Source organism: Lepidochelys olivacea (assembly GCF_965140295.1).
Source record: "Lepidochelys olivacea isolate rLepOli2 genome assembly, chromosome: 18".
NCBI classification, from domain to species: Eukaryota; Metazoa; Chordata; order Testudines; family Cheloniidae; genus Lepidochelys; species Lepidochelys olivacea.
The window spans coordinates 11,619,311-11,633,949 of NC_140428.1; the positions used below are offsets into that span (position 1 = coordinate 11,619,311).

General features: G+C 44.4%; 1 protein-coding gene across 4 annotated transcripts in view; it reads left to right on the forward strand.

Annotated features, from left to right (window-relative positions):
* Positions 1–14,639, forward strand: part of EPHB2 (EPH receptor B2) — a 279,799-nt gene that overhangs the window by 32,264 nt on the left and 232,896 nt on the right. The gene's annotated exons all lie outside the window — the stretch shown is intronic.

A 14,639-nucleotide genomic window follows, 5' to 3' on the forward strand; every position in this document is an offset into this window, starting at 1 on the left:
ACTTGACTTGCTGGTGCCAGACAACTCCCCACAACCCTGAATCAAAATGGTTTATTAACCCTTACTCTTAAAAATTTACACTTTATTTCCAGTCTGAATTTCTCTAGTTTTAACTTCCAGCCATTGGATTGTGTTAGACCTTTCTGTGCTAGAGTGAAGTGCCCATTATCCAATTTTTGCCCCCCTTGTAAGTAGTCAAGTCACCCCTTAACCTTCTCTCTATTAAGATTAATAGATTGCACTCCTGGTGTCTGCCACTATAAAGCATGTTTTCTGAGTAGTCCATATTAGTGGTCTGAATTCACACACGAGATCTGATAGCCAGAAGATCCCAGCCAAGGAGAAGGTACAGCAAGGCAGGGTGGGAGAGGCAGAAAGGCAGGGGCACGTAGGATCTGAGTAGCAACTGGTGGGCAATGGCTTGTTGCTCAGACAAGGCCAGAAAGGAAGCAGGAAGTTTATATATCATCATCAGCCAATCAGGGTCAAAATCCTGTGACCAGTCAGGAAGCAGGATGTGGAATCCTTGAAGCTGGCCCACCCGAGTATCTGAATTCCCGGGTAATTCAATGAGTTGGTGTGATGTGGCAGCCAAGACTGCTTCCCAAGAATTGAGTGGACCTGGGTCCAAGATCGGGGTTCTAGGCCAGTGCTCTGATGTACTGGTGCCAGATGCAGAGATATTACCTCCCTACTCTACTCGAGATTCCCATGTATACATCCAAGGATCCCATGAGCTGGGAGTTCAAAGTTCAGCTGATTATTTACCAGGATCCCTATATATATATATATATATATATATATATATATATATATATATATACACATACCTACACACAATACTTTGCAGTTACTCCTTCGCAGAGGGACCTGTTCTGTAAGCATGGCCTACGTTATTTGTTCTTAGAAGTATAACTTTACATTTGGCTGTTCTAAAATGCATATTGTTTGCTAGTGCCCAGTTTACCAAGTGATCCAGATCACTCTGTACCGTAACCTGTCCTTTCCATTTTTACTATTCCGCCAATCTCTGTCATCTGCAAATGTTATTGATGGTGATTATTTTTTTTTAGGTCATTGATGAAAAATATTAACTAGCATTGGGCCAAGAACTGATCCCTGTGGGACCCCAAAAGAAATACACTTGTTCAATGATGATTACCCATTGATACATTTTGAAACCTATATTAGCCAGTGAGTGCATGCTGTGTTAATTATGTGTTGTTTTAGTTTTTAATCAAAAAGTTGTTTTATACAATTTAAAGCCAGAAATTGAGTCTGACCTACTGTATATCGGAGGCTATTCAATTTCACCCACGTACCCCTCTGTTGAACCCAAAGACGAAGAATCGATGAAAGTGGAATTCAAACCCACAAAAGTGCAGAGCACAGTGGATTAGCAGTCCATTGCCTTAGCCACTTGGCCACCTTATCACAATACAGTCAGTTTGTCTTGTTGGTATGAAGTCAAATGCCTTACAGATGTCTAAGTATGTTACATCAACACTGTTATCTTAATCAGCCAAACCTTTTGATGAGATTACAAGTATCTCAAGTTAGTTTGATAGGATCTACTTTCCATAAACCCTTGTTGACTGGCATTTATCAGACTAATCTCCTTTAATTCTTTATTATTTGAGTTTTGTATCATCTGATCCATTACTTTGCCCAGGATCTGTGTCAGGATGATAGGCCTATTATTATCCAGGTGTCCCATTTACCCGACTTAAATATTAGCACAACATTAGATTTCTTCTGGAACTTCTTCAGTGTTCCAAGAGTTATCGAAATCCCATTAATGGTCTACTCTCTCGAGTACCTTTGCCAGCTTTTTCAAAATCTTGGATGCAAGTTGTCTGGACCTGAGGATTTAAAAATGTCTAGGTTTAGCAGCTGTTGTTAACAGCTTCCAGAGATACTATTGGAACGGAAAATGTTTTATCATCATCATATGTATGACTACATCATCTGTTTTATTCTTCCCCAAATACAAAATATTTATTGAACTATTCAGCGTTTTTCTGCCTTACTGTTGGCAATTCTACCATTTTCATCTAGTAATGGACTATACCATTGTCTAGTTTAAATATCTCAAGGATTATGGGGCTTCTACCACCTCTTTCTGGAGACGGTGCCATGGTCTTGTATATCTAATTGCCAGGATATTTCTTAATATGCATTTTACATTTCCTTTTTTGAATTTCAGTCCCATTTCTCCTAGCTACAGCTTATAAATTCTCCCCCTTCCGCAGTGTTACACCTTGCACATAATTCTGGTGTAGGTTGGGACAAGCAGTTTACCTGGAGAAGTTTCTTTTCCTCTTTTGAGAATGGTCTAAAAACAGAGAGGCTGAGAGTTTCACGGGATAAAGGGGATTTGGACGCCTCATTGCAAATTTAGTTTTAATGGGAACCCATTGTCCAGATTCTCTAGGTGGTCTAAAAAAATGTCAGCGTTATTCATCATATAATGTCAGCAAATTATTCTTGGTTTGTAGCTTGTTAGTGGGGAGACTATTGTAAGTATTTGAAATTCACGTTCATAAACCACAAGACCATTCTTTTTCTCCAGTGAAGAATGATCAGTCTCATTTGTCTCCATATTAGCTCCACTCTATTATATTTCTATAGCCCTATTATTATTAAATATTTGTAGTAGCACCTAGAAGCCCCAGCTGCCCCCATTTTGCTAGGGGCTGTACACCCCTCATGAAAAGTTCTATATTTCTACTTTCCTCCTGAGCCAGTGCCTGTTCCTATCGGTGGCGTTTCCATGAATCTTCTCCAGTTTGTCAGCTCCTCTGCTAATGAGCTGCTGATGCCACCCCTAGAAACACGGTAATGAGTTTGCTGATGAGACGGAACCTCTTGTGTGAGATGGGGTCATGCCTGCAAATTGGCCTCCTTTCTGAGAAGTAGTGCAGAGTAGGGGAGAGAGGTTGTTGGGGAAACGTATGGTTTCCCTATCATTTGTATCTGTAATTTTTCAGTAAATCTTGACAGACTGTTTGTGACAAAGCTTTAGATTTACAAAAAAGACTAGAAGGGAAAATTAGATCTAGTCTGACTTCCTGAATAACACAGACCATTACATTTTACCCAGACACTCCTATATTGAGCCCAATAACTTGTGTTTGGCTAAAGCAGTGGTCCCCAAACTGGGGGCACACCCCCTATGGGGGTGCAAGGAAACATTCAGGGGGCGGCGCACAGCGGGGCCTGGGTCATCCCCCATGGGAGGTAGGGAGGGAGTGCCACCCAGCCCCACTCTGCCCCCAGCTCTGCTCTGGCCCCAGTTCCCAGCTGCGGCTCTCTCAATGTCTGTGAGGGGAGGGCTCCTGCCTCATACTGGGAATGAGGGGCGATCAACAGGTTATCTCAAGTGCTTATATACAAAGCCTTGGAAACAAGCAGGGAGAACTGGAGGTCCTGGTGATGTCAAGGAACTATGACGTGATCGGAATAACAGAGACTTGGTGGGATAACTCACATGACTGGAGTACTGTCATGGATGGTTATAAACTGTTCAGGAAGGACAGGCAGGGCAGAAAAGGTGGGGGAGTAGCACTGTATGTAAGGGAGCAGTATGACTGCTCAGAGCTCCGGTACGAAACTGCAGAAAAAACCTGAGTGTCTCTGGATTAAGTTTAGAAGTGTGTGCAACAAGAGTGATGTAGTGGTGGGAGTCTGCTATAGACCACCGGACCAGGGGGATGAGGTAGATGAGGCTTTCTTCCGGCAGCTCACGGAAGCTACTAGATCGCATGCCCTGATTCTCATGGGTGACTTTAATTTTCCTGATATCTGCTGGGAGAGCAATACAGCGGTGCATAGACAATCCAGGAAGTTTTTGGAAAGCGTAGGGGACAATTTCCTGGCGCAAGTGCTAGAGGAGCCAACAAGGGGGGGCGCTTTTCTTGACCTGCTGCTCACAAACCGGGTAGAATTAGTGGGGGAAGCAAAAGTGGATGGGAATCTGGGAGGCAGTGACCATGAGTTGGTTGAGTTCAGGATCCGGACGCAGGGAAGAAAGGTAAGCAGCAGGATATGGACCCTGGACTTCAGGAAAGCAGACTTCGACTCCCTCAGGGAACGGATGGCCAGGATCCCCTGGGGGACTAACTTGAAGGAGAAAGGAGTCCAGGAGAGCTGGCTGTATTTCAAGGAATCCCTGTTGAGGTTACAGGGACAAACCATCCCAATGAGTCGAAAGAATAGTAAATATGGCAGGCGACCAGCTTGGCTTAATGGTGAAATCCTAGCGGATCTTAAACATAAAAAAGAAGCTTACAAGAAGTGGAAGGTTGGACATATGACCAGGGAAGAGTATAAAAATATTGCTCGGGCATGTAGGAATGATATCAGGAGGGCCAAATCGCACCTGGAGCTGCAGCTAGCCAGAGATGTCAAGAGTAACAAGAAGGGTTTCTTCAGGTATGTTGGCAACAAGAAGAAAGCCAAGGAATGTGTGGGCCCCTTACTGAATGAGAGAGGCAACCTAGTGACAGAGGATGTGGAAAAAGCTAATGTACTCAATGCTTTTTTTGCCTCTGTTTTCACTAACAAGGTCAGCTCCCAGACTGCTGCGCTGGGCATCACAAAATGGGGACGAGATGGCCAGCCCTCTGTGGAGATAGAGGCGGTTAGGGACTATTTAGAAAAGCTGGACGTGCACAAGTCTATGGGGCCGGACGAGTTGCATCCGAGAGTGCTAAAGGAATTGGCGGTTGTGATTGCAGAGCCATTGGCCATTATCTTTGAAAACTCGTGGCGAACCGGGGAAGTCCCGGATGACTGGAAAAAGGCTAATGTAGTGCCAATCTTTAAAAAAGGGAAGAAGGAGGATCCTGGGAACTACAGGCCAGTCAGCCTCACCTCAGTCCCTGGAAAAATCATGGAGCAGGTCCTCAAAGAATCAATCCTGAAGCACTTGCATGAGAGGAAAGTGATCAGGAACAGCCAGCATGGATTCACCAAGGGAAGGTCATGCCTGACTAATCTAATCGCCTTTTATGATGAGATTACTGGTTCTGTGGATGAAGGGAAAGCAGTGGATGTATTGTTTCTTGACTTTAGCAAAGCTTTTGACACGGTCTCCCACAGTATTCTTGTCAGCAAGTTAAGGAAGTATGGGCTGGATGAATGCACTATAAGGTGGGTAGAAAGCTGGCTAGATTGTCGGGCTCAACGGGTAGTGATCAACGGCTCCATGTCTAGTTGGCAGCCGGTATCAAGTGGAGTGCCCCAAGGGTCGGTCCTGGGGCCAGTTTTGTTCAATATCTTCATAAATGATCTGGAGGATGGTGTGGATTGCACTCTCAGCAAATTTGCGGATGATACTAAACTGGGAGGAGTGGTAGATACGTTGGAGGGGAGGGATAGGATACAGAAGGACCTAGACAAATTGGAGGATTGGGCCAAAAGAAATCTGATGAGGTTCAATAAGGATAAGTGCAGGGTCCTGCACTTAGGACGGAAGAACCCAATGCACAGCTACAGACTAGGGACCGAATGGCTAGGCAGCAGTTGTGCGGAAAAGGACCTAGGGGTGACAGTGGGCGAGAAGCTGGATATGAGTCAGCAGTGTGCCCTTGTTGCCAAGAAGGCCAATGGCATTTTGGGATGTATAAGTAAGGGCATAGCGAGCAGATCGAGGGACGTGATCGTTCCCCTCTATTCGACATTGGTGAGGCCTCATCTGGAGTACTGTGTCCAGTTTTGGGCCCCACACTTCAAGAAGGATGTGGATAAATTGGAGAGAGTCCAGCGAAGGGCAACAAAAATGGTTAGGGGACTGGAACACATGAGTTATGAGGAGAGGCTGAGGGAGCTGGGATTGTTTAGCCTGCAGAAGAGAAGAATGAGGGGGGATTTGATAGCTGCTTTCAACTACCTGAAAGGGGGTTCCAAAGAGGATGGCTCTAGACTGTTCTCAATGGTAGCAGATGACAGAACGAGGAGTAATGGTCTCAAGTTGCAGTGGGGGAGGTTTAGATTGGATATTAGGAAAAACTTTTTCACTAAGAGGGTGGTGAAACATGGAATGCGTTACCTAGGGAGGTGGTAGAATCTCCTTCCTTAGAGGTTTTTAAGGTCAGGCTTGACAAAGCCCTGGCTGGGATGATTTAACTGGGAATTGGTCCTGCTTTGAGCAGGGGGTTGGACTAGATGACCTTCTGGGGTCCCTTCCAACCCTGATATTCTATGATTCTATGATCCCGCCCTCACCACTGCCCCCTCCCTCAGCTGTGGCCCCAGCCTTGGTCCCTGCTCCCAGCCTGGTCCTGGCTGTTGGCCCTGGCTGTTGGCCCTGGCCCCAGACCCACCCCCAGCTGCGGCTCTGGCTTTCAGCCCGAGCCACGGTCCCGCTCCTGACCATGGCTTCTGGGGGCGGGGGCGCTGAATGGGGTGACTGGGAGCATGACGTGAAAAGTTTGGGGACTACTGGACTAAAGCATATTTTCTGGCAAGGCATCCAGTCTTGATTTGAAGACATCAAGAGATGGAGAATGCATCGCTCCCTTAGATAGTTTGTTCCCATGGCTATTCATCATCACTGTTAAATATTTGCGCCTTATTTCTAATTTGAATTTGTTTGGGTTTAGCTTTCAGTCATTAGTTCCTGTTTTGCCTTTCAGTGCTATATTAAAGAGCCCTTTGGTACTGGTTTTTCTCCCCATGGTGGTACTTACACACGAGTCCCCTCTGTCTTCGATACACTCAACAGGTTGCACTTGTTAAGTCTCTCACTGCAAGGCACTTTCTCCAGCCCTTGCATCATTGGGGTGGCTCTTTACTACACATACTCCAATTTTTCAACACCATTTATAAAATGTGGACACCAGAACTGGATGCAGTTTTCCTGTATTGGTCTCACCAATGTCATATACAAAACGTGGTCACTTCCTTGCTTCCTACCCACTGCTTATATATCCAAAAATCCCATTGACGCTTTTTGCCACAGCATCACACTGAGAGCTCATGTTCAATGCTCGTCCACTGTAACTGCTAAATCCTTTTCAGAGTCACTGCTTTCCAGGATATAGTTCCCCAGTCTGTAAGGATGGCCCGTATTCTCTCTTCCTAGATATGCAACTTTGCGTTTGGTTGTCTTAAATTACATTTTGTTTGAATGGCCCCAGTTACCAAGCGAATCCGTTCACCTGTCCTGCCCACATCATTATTCACTACTACACCAATCTTCATCCACAGATTTGTATCAGCAATGATTGTATATTTACTTCCAGATCATCGATGAAAATGTTGAAGAGCATCAGGTACCCCAGGTACCTGCAGAACCCCGCTAGAAACACCTCAGTGATGACTCGCTATCGACAGCTATTTCTTGTGATCTGTCAGCCAGTTCTCTGTTGATATTGAGTAGAGCTAATTATTTAATCAGAATGTTGTGTGCTACTAACTCAAAATGCTTCACAAAACTCTAAGTAGTAACATTTTATCAACCAAATTTTTAATCTCATAAACGAATGAAACCAGCTTTGTTTGAGAAGACCTATTTTCTGTAAAGCCTTGTTGACTGGCATTAATTACATTCCTATCCTTCAGTTTGCTGAGTTGAATCCTGTATCAGCATTTCCATTATTTTGCCCAGGACAGATGTCAGGCTAGCCAGCCTATAGTTAATGGGTCATTCCACTTTCCCTTTTTGTCTGTTGGCTCAGTACTGTATTAGCACTTTATCAGTCTTCTGGAATTTCCCTGGGATTCCAAGATGTATGAAAAGTTTATCTGCATAACAGAGATGTCCTTAGCCAACTTTTTAGGACCCCTCAGTGCAAGTTACCCAGGCCTGATGATTTTAAAAATCTGTATCCCGTAGCATATGTCATCTAGCATCCTCCTGAGTTACTAATGTACCACATGAGGATGATGAAATACTTTCCAGTACAAGTCCGTCATCCTGCTTCTTTCCAAGTACAGAACAGAAATATTTATTGACTGCTTCTGCATCATTATTAACAATTTTGTCATCTCCATCATTGCTGGGATTTCTTTTTTCCTAATATACTTAAACTCCTGCTTATTGTCCTTAGCACTTCCCTTATTTTTCCCTAATGTCCTTCACTTCCCTTATCAATTTTCATCACTTCATAACTTCTAATTTTTTCTCTTACTCCTTTTCCACCATTTGTTATGTATTGCTTATTTCTTTCTAATTGCTGCCTTTGTTTCACACTGATCCAGGATGTCAAAAAGTATCGTCATTTTTTTTGATTGTGGAATTATGGCTTTTTGGCCCAGTAATAAACTCTTCTTAAAGCACTCCCAATTTTCCTTCATATCTTACTAAATTTTGCTCATAATTTTCCCTTAGTTTTGGGAAACTAGCCCTGGTGTAGCCCCTAGTTCAGTGTATAGGTTACTGACATGAGCCGGAAATAAAACCTTGGTCTTGACCCCCTGTATCCTGCTCCATGAATGGATAGAGCTGATCCTGCTTTCCCCCCGGCTTGGTGTCCTTGTGTATGTGGCTAAATTGTGCAATGGATTCCTCTCACGTTTGTGTTCACATTGTTACTTGTTACTATTGAAGTAAATGTGCCTGCAGGGGAGATGCCACAGAGAGAGGACAATTGCCAATTATTTAGTATTATGATTTAATCTGTGAAACAGACACACAGCTGATCAGTCAGTGCAGGGCGGCTTTGCTGCTGGGATGGCTCTTATTTACCTGGATACTCAGTGTAGAGAGGTGTCCGGCGGAGTGAGGCTTCGGCGGAAGCAGGTGGGATGGGGCTGAACGGTTCCCGTGCTCCATAGCCAGTGGGTAGGAGCTAGGTTGCATGTATTGTGGCTTTACTGACTGGCTGCTAGAGGCGGATGCTGTACAGGCAAATATAAAGCAAGTGCTCTTAGATCTCTGCTGTGCCTCCATGCAGTCCAAGCAGCCTCTAGCGATCATAGCTAGGCCTTTTCCCTCCCATCTGGGATTGCCAGGGAGGCAGCTCATGTCTGGCAGCTTTGGCCCCGCTGTGCTTGGGCCCCACAAACCAGTCGGGTGACTCTAGAAGCCTAGGTGGGATCCATCCATTCTGGCAGGAGCCCGTGGTTGGGCATGGAGGGGATGGAGCAGGGCATGGGTGCGTTGAGACTGGAAGGGCTGAGGGATCCCTCTCCAGCCGAAGTCTCTCGGGAAAGTGTCACCTGCAGGAGCTGGATTCTTCTCATGCACACTTTGGATCACTGCTGCTTGTGGTGGCTTCTGGCCCTCCCAGAGTCACCTGCCCCCATGTGCCCTCGTCCTTAAGCATGGGGAGCTGGGAGCGAGTGGAAAGCTACAATCTCTCTCATCCCCGTGAATATGCAGCCCCTTCCCCAGGAGTCCTTTCCTCCCCCAGGGGAACGGGCAGATTCTGGGTGTGAAACGCTATCCTGGTTCGAAAGAACTCTCCTGTCATTATTTGGCCCAACGTTCCTTCACTCTGCTGCTGTGCCACGAGCGCTGGTGCGCCCCCTGTGGTGTATTGCACCTGCAGCAAGGATTCCACTTGCCCCCGTATCCCCAGTGGTGCCTGGAGATGTCCTTCTGGTCTGGGAAATGAACTGTCTGCGGGGAGGTAGCTCATGAGAACACCACCTCTTTTTCTGAAGTGGAAATGCTGGAGAATCCCTCCTCTGAATAGACTGTAATTGCCTGGCAAAGGTCTAGGACAGTGGTTCTCAACGAGGGGTATGTAGAGCTCTTACAGGGTGACATCAGCTCATCTAGATATTTGCCTGGTTTTACAGCAGGCTATGTAAAAACACTAGTGAAATCGATACAGATGAAAATTCCATACAGACAATGACTTGTTTACCCTGCTCTGTATACTATCCACTGAAATGTACATACACTATTTATATCAAGTTGATTTATTTTATAATTATATGGTATGAATTAAAAACTCAGCAGTTTTTTAGTAGTAGTGTAGCTGTGCCACTTTTGTATTATGTCCGATTTTGAAAGCAAAGAGTTTGTGAGGTGAGACTTGGGGCTATGCAAGACAAATCAGACTCCTGAAAGGGGTACAGTAGTCAGGAAAGATTGAGAGCCAATGGTCTAGGAGACTGTTGCAGGAACTACTCTAAACTAAACAATCCTTTATTTCAAAGTTTCTCTCCCTTTGGAGTGATCATTTGCATTCCCATATCCACTTCAAAAGACCGTCTGAGCCTAATGGGAATGACTGCTGTGGCCAGTCATATCTCCTTCTGCAGCCCAGCATCATGAATGGATGGAGTAGTTTGCGGGAGAGGGAGGATTGCATCTTGCTACGCTGAGAAGGCAGTGACACCATTAGCTGCAGGTATGACATATACCCAGAAAGGCCCACAGCAGGTTTGTACATTTTAGCAAGAACATGAGCTTCCAAAATTGCAAAAGTAATTAAAGATGCTCCCCTCGGCCTCCTGGCTTTACCTAATGGAGCAATCCAGATACCTTGGGTGTGACAGCTGCTTTAGTGGACTTTTTCAACTGTAAAATCGGAAGCGTGGTTGTGGATAAAATGGCACATACTAGATACTGTGCAATGGATTCTACTCTGGCTTGTGTTCACACTGTTTGTTACTATTGAAATAAATGTGTCTACAGGGGAAATGCATGTGACCCAGTGATAAATAGCAAATGCTGGATACTATGGCCAGTGTGTATGTGATGCCCTGTACCCTTGCTGGCCAGTCCTTGCAGGAGGATAAAGGCAGCAGGAGCTCTCATAAGAGCTGGGCCACTGGTAAAGCAGCCAGGCCTGACTTGGGTGGATTTGATTCCTGTTTGGAAACATCAAATACTAAACTGATACTGATGTGTAACAATGTTCACTCACCCTTGGAGTGCCTCCTTGTGGCTGCATTTAGGGATTAGCTCCTTTCAGGTCAAAAGCCCTACTCTTCTAACAAGAAAAGGAGTACTTGTGGCACCTTAGAGACTAACCAATTTATTAGAGCATAAGCTTTCGTGAGCTACAACTCACTTCATCAGATGCATATCGTGGAAACTGCAGCAGACTTTATATATACACAGAAGTCTGCTGCAGTTTCCACGATATGCATCTGATGAAGTGAGCTGTAGCTCACGAAAGCTTATGCTCTAATAAATTGGTTAGTCTCTAAGGTGCCACAAGTACTCCTTTTCTTTTTGCGAATACAGACTAACACGGCTGTTACTCTGAAACTCTTCTAACAGTTGCTCACATCGTAACCCCCCACTCCCACCCTGTTCTCCAGAACAATCAGTGCTCCTTCATGACTCAGCCCGCTGGCCAGATCACTGAATAGTCCTCCCCTTCCAGGGTATCTAGGTGCCACTGGATCTGCGGTCCACATGCCATTCTGGACAGTCTTCCAGCCCAAGGCCAGGTCTTGTCACTTTCCCGCTGGCTGGTAGGGGAATCTGGGCCCAGGCACAGTCTGCTTACTCCCAAGCCTTGTCGCTATTTCCAGGGACTCCCTCCTACTTCCCTGCTCTGTCTTTTGTTTCCCCTACCACTGGATTTACCAGTCCAAACTCCCTTCTCCCCAGGAGTGACTGCAGACTACTTCCCCCGCAGCCCCCTTCTGTTCTAAGCTTCTCTCTTTATACAAGCCCATCCTGCTCCTCCTAGCTGAACTTCATCCTCCATTAGGCTTTATTAGTTCCTGGCTCTCCTCCAGGTGTTGCATATAAGGTTAATTGACCTAATATAACCTGCTCTGCCTTGTTTGGGTGGACACCCCATTGCATGATGGTTACCAATTAAGTTATGACATGCACACAGTTGGCAAGGGAAGCTAAAGGTATCAATGAAAAACGTGGCCAGTGGACTAAAGGACAATAAGAAGGATTTTTTATTTTTTGGGTGTATATCAGGAACACAAAAAAAATCCTAGCAAGGGGGTAGGTCTGTTACTTGTTAGAAATGGTCAAATTGTCAATAATGATGCAGAAAAGTAAGATGTGCTCAATAAAGTCTTTATATATTCATAAAGAACCTGGCTGGCTGGTACACATCTTGCAGTAATAATGAAATACTTTATTTCCTGACAGTATCTAAGGAGGATGTGAAACAGCGACTACTAAACATCTTTAAATTGGCAGGACCCAGATAACTTGCATCTAAGAGTTTGATAAGAATTGGCAGAGGACCTCTTTGAGCCATTAATGTTGATATTTAACAAATCTTGGAATACTGAGGAAGTTCCAGAGGACAGGTTAAAAACTAATACTCTGCCAATATTTAACAAGTATAAATGGGATGTCCCAGGTAACTATAGGCTAGTTAACCTGACATAGATACTATGCAAAATAATGGAACAGCTAATGCGGGATGCAGTCAGTAAAGAATTAAAGGCTGGTAGAAGAATTAATGCCAGTCAGTATGGTCCTATGGAAAATAGGTCTCGACAGACAAATTTGAAATTGACTTTGATATCACAGGTTTAATCGATAAAGGTAACACTGACATACTAGTACTTCAGCAAGGCACTAGACTGCCTACCACAAGCGTTCTGATGAAGAGTTAACATAAAATAAATGCAGCATATATTAAATGGATTAAAAACTGATATCTTATGAAATTACTGTAAATGTGGAATCATTCAACAGGTATGTTTCTAATGTGGCTTGAATTTGCAGGCAATACAAAAACTGGCAGTGTGATAAACAATGATGAGGACAGGTCATTTATACAGGATGATCAGGGTCACTTGGTAAGTTGAGCTCACTTTAACGACACGTGTTAATACAGCCAAATGGGATGTCATTCATCTAGGAATAAAGCTTACTGGAGGCGGGCTGTATCCTGGAAAGCAGTGACTCTGAAAGGGACTTGGGTCATGATAGGTAACCAGCTGAGCATGAGCTCCCAGTGCAATGTGGTGGCCAAGAGGGATAATGGGTTCCTGTTCTGTAAGCAGAAAAATACCGAGTAGAAGCGGGGAGATGGCATTACCATTGTATATGACATTAATGAGACCACAGCCAGTTCTGGTGTCCACACTTCAAAGGGGATGTTGAAAAAATTGGAGAAGATTCAGAAAAGAGCTACAAGAATGACTCAAAGTCTGGAAATCCTGTCTTATAATGTGGGTGAGGTAATATCTTTTATTGGACCAACTTCTGCTGATGAAAGACAAGCTTTTGAGCTTATGTAGAGCTCTTCTTCAGGTCAGCTGGTCTCTTTCACTAACAGAAGTTGATCCAGTAAAAGAGATTACCTCATCCACTTTGTCTCTCTAATATCCTGGAAACAACACTGCAAACTGCCTTAAAATGACATACTGAAGTAGCTTCTCCAGAAGGTTAAGTGATGACGTGATCATGGTTTATAAATACCTACAGGGGAAGAAGGTTGCTGATGGTAGAGGGTTCTTTAATTTAGTAAACAATGGCAGAACAAGATGGAGTGGCTGGAGGCAGAAGCTAGACGAATTTGGGCAAGTAAAAAGGCACACTTTTTAACAGTGTGGATAATTAACCACTGGAACCTTTCCAGTAAGTCTGGGAACATTGAGGAAGGTCCTGGAGATTGGAAGATGGCTAGGTGTTGTGCCAGTGTATAGAAAGGGTAAATGGAATGACCTGGGTAATCATGGATTTGTCAGTCTGATTACGACCCTGGGTGAGAGGATGGAGCAGCTGATATGGGACATTTAATAAAGTATTAAAGGAGGGCAACATAATTAATGCCATGGATTTATGGGAAATAGATCCTATCAAACTAACTTGATACCATTTTTTGACAAGATGATGGGTTCGATTGATAAAGGTCCTAGTGTTGATAGAATTCTATCAGATGTGTGGTTGCGTAGTCAAACAACATTTTGTTTAAAATAGGAAGATATAAGATGAATATGGCACATGTTAAATGGATTCGTAACTGGTAGGTCTTAATGTAATTGTAAACAGGGAATTGTCATTGGAGGGGAGGGCTTGTAGTGGGGTGCCAAAGGGTTTGGTTCTTGGCCCTACACTATTCAACATATTTATCAATGCCTTGGAAGACTATGTAAAATCATCGCTGATAAAGTGTGCAGAGGACACAAAGATGGAAGGAGTGGTAAATAATGAAGAGGACAAGTCATTGCTACAGAGTGATCTGATCGCCTGGTAAGCTGGGTGGGAAGCAAACAACGTGTGTTTTAATACAGCCAAACGTAAAGTTATGCTTCTAGGGACAAAGAATGTAGGTCATGCTGTATCTGGCGAAGCAGTGACTCTGCCAAGAAAAAAAAATAGGGATCATGGTGGATAATCAGCTGAGCATGAGCTCTCGGTGCATCACCGTGGCCAAAGGGGCCAATGCAATCCTTGGAGGTCTAAACAGGGGAATACCGAGTAGGAAGGTTCTAGTTCTATTTGGCAGTGGTGCAATTGCTGCTGGGATACTGCATCCAGTTCTGGTGTCCACGGCTCAAGAAGGATGTTGATAAATTGGAGAGGGTTTAGCGAAGAGCCATGACAACAATTAAAGGGTTAGAAAACCCGCCTTATAGTGATAGACTCAAGGAGCTCCATCTATTAGCTTAACAAAGAGGAGGTTAAGAGGTGACTTGAACACACTTGGATTCCAAGGCCAGACTGGATCATTGTGATCACTTAGTCTGACCCCCTGTATGTCATTGGCCAGAGACCTGCCCCAAAATAAATCCTAGACCAAGTA